This window comes from Drosophila nasuta, chromosome 2L (genome assembly GCF_023558535.2).
Source record: "Drosophila nasuta strain 15112-1781.00 chromosome 2L, ASM2355853v1, whole genome shotgun sequence".
NCBI classification, from domain to species: domain Eukaryota; kingdom Metazoa; phylum Arthropoda; class Insecta; order Diptera; family Drosophilidae; genus Drosophila; species Drosophila nasuta.
The window spans coordinates 15,704,579-15,710,578 of NC_083455.1; positions in this window are offsets into that span (position 1 = coordinate 15,704,579).

Here is a 6,000-nt window from a genome sequence, read left to right on the forward strand (position 1 = left end):
TATTCTTTGTAAAGTCAAGATCAGGAGATCTGGTTCGCAGGATGGCCGAGTTGTAGTAGGACGTGTGCCTACACACACATACATACATATACTTTAACTCGATGCTCTCTCGGCTATCCGAACTCTCTCTCTCGATATTGGCTCTCTTTATCTTTTCTCTCATTCTATTTCACATTCTATGTGTTCTATGTATAACATAATTAAGCTACGCGGTCAGTCTTGATCGAGCAGCAGAATAAATCGGACGCTAAGCTACAATTCGTGTTGTTTTATTAACTACCACAAGTTTTATACAAAATATTGATTTATTTTGAGTATATTTTGTTTAATTTCTCCAATTTGTTGTCTAGCTGTTCTTACATTCAGATAACATAAGAAATTAATGTAAAGCAAAAGCAGTTCAATATTATTTAATTATAAGCCAAACCCCTGCTTTAAATTTAGATGCATTTTGATAATTTCTTTAATATTTCAAACAGCGATTAAGCTTACGAAAAAGAAAAGCTATTGTATTACTCCTTTATGGACACATAAATATATAGTTTGTTTTTTTGGTAAGTTCTATAAACTTAGGTATCAAGGTCAGTTATTCAAGTGTCACAAGTCAAGTGCTAAAAATAAAATACTTAAAAAAAAATAATAAAACAAAAGAAACCGTAAAGAAAAGAAAAAGTGCTGAGAAAATTTCATTTCCAAATTGCACCCTAGTGACACATTTGGAAACCAATCCAGGACAACTACCCCGATTGTTCCACCATCATGCTCACGCTCCTCTAGATGCTGATGCTGCTCCAGATCCAGATCCATTCCCATATTGCAAACCAGGCAGCGTCACCTACGCTCCCAAGACAATTGGTAGGAGAAGAAAAAGTTTTGTGTCGAACGCGACGTTTTCCGCATTTCCATTGCGAGAGAAGACGAGTTTTTCATTGTTTTTCTTACGACTCATTTCACGTTTTAATTCCTAGAATCCTCGACGGCGGCGACTTTCTGCATCATTTGACACGACAAATTTGCCAAAGCAGCTGGGCTGGGCAAAGTTCACTTGGGCGTGGCAAAATGAATGTGAAAGAGTGGTGCGGGGGAGCGGGGGAGGTGTGTCAAGGAGTTGCGTGAGTTGCAACAGACGCAAGCCGGATTTCAAAATATTTGTCTTGGCATAGCACTAAAAACCAAATTGCTTGGCCCACTAAGTGTTCAATTACCGAGAACTACGTCAAGCTCACACAGAATGATGAAGATGATGACAGTTGCGGGGGACGGGTCGAAAGGAGGGAAAGGGGAGGGGGACTATGCCAGGTCATAGGCAAAACGCTGATGGCCCACATTGATAGCAGCTGCGATTGATGGGTGCGTCCTGGTTTTGAGCTCATCGCTCGATGGGTTTGGCGGTGTGTCCAGCCAGCAAAACAGAGGAGAATTGGTTTAAATTTTATTTATGAGCTGCCATCAAATCAGCATAAGTAGGTTAAACGCAAATGTCAATCGTAAATTCGCTGACTTCGTTCCGTAAAGCGCCAAATAAATTAAATTGTCGCGTTTCACAGCTGAGCTGAAATGCTAACCAAAGTACGTGCCCTCCAGTTGACAACGAATCCTGCAATCTAACAGCGTCGCAGCATCCAGCATCCAGCATCATTCCAGCATCCTAGCATCATCATTCGCATCCCTCGACATCCGCAATATTTCATAAACTTGAGAGCTTGGCGAATGGGCGTGTCTTTCGCTCATAGAATTAGCTAATGCTGACATAGTTACAATGAATGGCATAATCCCAGAATGTCGTTTGCTTAGCCGCTTCATCCCCAGTCCCAACTTCCTTTCTCACTCCCCCGCCTCTCTAGACCCACACAAGTGGCAGCCAAATACAATAAATGTTCCACAAGGAATGAGGCAATGGTAATTTGCAGCCTATTGCCCGGGAAGACTTCTTGACTTGACTATAGGACCTCTTCATATGTTATAGGATTTGAGTACAGAACCTTTTAAAATACCATTAAATGTTGTAGAACTTGTCTATAAAGTAATGTGTGTTAATATATTATAGAACTTGACTGTAAGACCTTTTTAAAGTATCCTAATAAGTCTTAGTACTTTTCTATAAGAACTTTTACAGTATCTTAATATGCTAAACTTTTAAAAGAGTCATCTATATCTTCAGTCGATGAAAATAATGCTATTACGTTTAAGAAAATAAATCGTTCGGTTTAAAGCAACTTTTTTTTAACGATTATCTGCACATAAATTGTTAAGATTGAACTGAAGAATGTTCTCTGCATACTATAAAAAGATTCATCTTTCATAGTATTTAATATATGTCCTCAAAAAGTAATGTAATAATCTTTAATGGTATATTAAAATACTATAATATACTTAAGATCATTTTTTTAATACTTGCTTTCGATATTTTAAGCCTTAATCAAATGTTAATCATTGTGCACTTTACTGTATACATACTTTTAAATCTTATTATTATTATTTTTTGTTTTTTTTATAATACATTGTATTTATATTTATGTATTAATAAAAAGTCAGTCAGTTCATTTGAATCCATCGTCAAAAATAAAAAGTTAAAAACATTCCATTCTTTTTTTCGCATTTAAGAATATGACGTAATCTCTACTTTTGTATAATCCACAAAAGTTGTATCTAGCTTTAATTTAACTTTCTTTATTTACAAACTCATTCTTGCGGTCATTTGCATTCTGTAAACATGATCAAACATTTTGTTGAACCCTTTTTGTGTTACGTACACACGATGTATGTATATTGACCTTATCATTGAGTGGGCTGCAAAATGGACACATAAGTTCAAATGTATCTATAAGATACTTTACATTTTATGCACTTCCGCAAACTTGACGATTGCTTGAAATTTGACAGATATCTAACATACTTATGCTTAACAACTCAAATAAAATGCCATTTTCCTGCCAATGTGTTCCACTGACTGACTGACTGACTGAAGCAAACCCAAAACCAAACCGAGAACCGAACCGAAAACTAAACAAAAGAGCAACGAGAAGACTTTTTTTTTGCTTTGTGGTGAAGCGGTGGTGGGAGGGGGACGGCAACAGTATCCATTCTCTAGGGCGGTGCAAAGGTCGGCAACCGGCGAGGCAAAGGCTCCATTCAATAACTTACACACATACAAACACACACGCGCGCTGTGTAATGTGCATGGGCAGAGCGAACTGAAGCAAACAAATATTTATAAATGCGCAAATAGAAGAGATAACACACACATCCTCACACACACTCGCTCACATGCATACACTAATACAGAGAGCCTCTCACTGTGCCGGGCAAAAGCATTCGAGATTCGATTTCGCATCATCGTGGAGTCGTTGACGACGGCTCGACGCTTTCATTCATTCATTCAGCAGCAGCAGTAACAGCAACAACTACAAAGCAACAACAACAACAACGAGAAGTTACATTTTTATTGCTTGGCATGGAGCATATGAAAGCGCCGCCAACGCCGCACACACACACACACGCTCACACACACATCCCAATCCTTCCGCATGTGAAACTTTACTGTGCTTTCTTCATACTTTTTCTCTCCTTCCTGCCAGAAAAAAAACGCGCAGGCAGCCAAATAAAAAGGACTACCAAAGCGAATGGATGTGGAAAGGATTGCTTGCGCAGGAAAGAAATATATTTTTCCGATATTTTAACATGAATTTTGCATATTGTTAATTTTGCCTTTCAACTGAAGCAGCAACAGCAGCCAGGAAGCTCCAGACAGACAGACAATCGTTTCTTTTACGCGGTGGGTGGTGCTTTTTCATAGCATTTAGCTTCTGTTTGCCTACAATATTAAAGTGCATATGCACAACGCACGCACACACGCTGTCAGTTGATCAGCTAGCCTGCTGCAAAGTCGATAGACGATACATGAGGTATTTTTGCACTTTGGTATATTTCTGTCTTGTCTATTATTTATCGGAATTTTTGCGATAGATTTTTTTCGGCAGTTATGGTGATCGCAACGTCGTGTTCAGTTGTCATTTTGACAAGTGTCGTTTCGTAAATTGCAATAATTATTCGAATTGTTATTGCTGCTGGTAAAGTGAAAGTGTTTCGCGTTTGTTAAATGTAAATGAGCAAGTGCGGGTCGGGTGTGAAAATGTGTTTATGCAAAATGTGTTCGTTGTGTTTCTTACTTATGCTTCGGGGCAGCAGCAGCAATAACTAACACAAGTACACAAGCAGGACAAGTGAAAATTAGACCATGCTTGCGTGTGCTTGTGCGTGTGTGTAATTATATTAAATCCTTGCAATTGAATTATTGTATTTTAGACAATGCATGTACAATAAAACAATTTTGCATATCTAAATACATGAAAACACAAATGCAAAAGCAAGTGAACTTTTCATTTTGCACAAATTTTTTCAGCGCGTCAACTTTTTTTGTGTGTTTGTGTGACAGAATAACGGAATTAGATGTCACACATTTTGGCGCTTGCAGAACAGCAAGAAGTGAAAGCAATGTAAGTACTTTCATTTATTATATGAGTTGAAAGCAATTATTATTATTATTAAAGAGCAATTACGTCGTTCGGTTTGCTTAAATTTTCATAAATTGCATAATGCGCAATAGAATTTAGCAGTGTAGAAGGACTGTCTGCATATTGCCATTTGTACCATTAAGTAAGAGCGAGATGTCCATAGTACAAAGAAGTGGGTATGAAGGAATTCGGCAGCGCTGCTGGCGAAGATCAGCAGCCAAAAAGAGACAAAGGCTGCGAAGTTATTAGTTAGCGGACAAAGGGCAATAAGGAATCTAAAGTAAAAAGTATAAATAAGTATGCATCTTTCTATTTTAAGAGAGTGCAAAGGGTCGCCGTCTGTTTCTTAATGCTTTCAATCATGGGACTCTCTTAATTCATGGCAAAGTGCTTGTTAAGGTGCTCTCTTAAAACTGAAGAGTTTGTTAATTGAATTTATGTGACACGAAAATGCAATTTAATAATTAATAAAGCTTATTTTTTAATGTGTTCATATGTTGTACAACACATATTAATAATTATACTTGGAGTAAACGGTGCCTATTTGGCTAATTAAAGGTTATGACACACTCGACTTCTCGTTATGTATTCGTGTGCGAGTGTGTGCCTGTGTGTGGGAGAATTATATACGTATGCCATACATGTATGTAACATACATACGTATATTTGCTAGCTGCGTGCTTTTATCTTTGTGTATAAGAAATTTGTCTAATATTTCAGCTGCAGCATGTGGTTGTGTTGTTGTTTTGCTTAAGTTAGAGCTGCTTGTTGTGTGTGGTCCTTCTTCTGTGGTCTTTCTGCCGTTGCCTCACTGCCCTTTCACATTTGACAAACCGCTTAACCTTAACCTTAGCTTAGTTTCAGTATGGAGCTTATGCATATTTCATTTAGCATTACTCATTTTATAGTAGCTGGCGAGCATCGTAGTTGTAGTTGTAGTAGAGTGGCTAATGCTATATTACAACAACAACTGGCCAAAATGACTAATGGGCATCGGACAGGAAGAGTTTGGAGGCGTTGCAGTTGCAGCAGCAGCTGCATGGCTTGATAAACATTTGTTTAACATGACCATTAAGACAAGTCAAACTGCAAATGCACACGCACACAACACAAACACACGCAACACTCACACACACACACACATACACACATGTAGAGACAGTCATTTGGCACACTCACATAGTAATAAGTAACAAACTACAGACACGATTACAACCAAATGACACAGAAAATCACTCCCGCCCGTTATGTATGCTTATGTGTGTGTGTGTGTGTGTGTGTGTGTGTGTAGATGTTCGGGTTTTGTTTGGTTCATATGTATGGGAAGTAAATTAGCCTAGTGTCCATTGGAAGCACAGCAGCCTGCCGCATGCTATTTATGTGTATGTGTAGTCCGTCCCCCATCACTCTCTCCCTCCTTATACCCAAAGGGCGGAGGGACGGTCGCAGTGCGTGCCTGCAACCCACAAATACGCGCCACAATTCC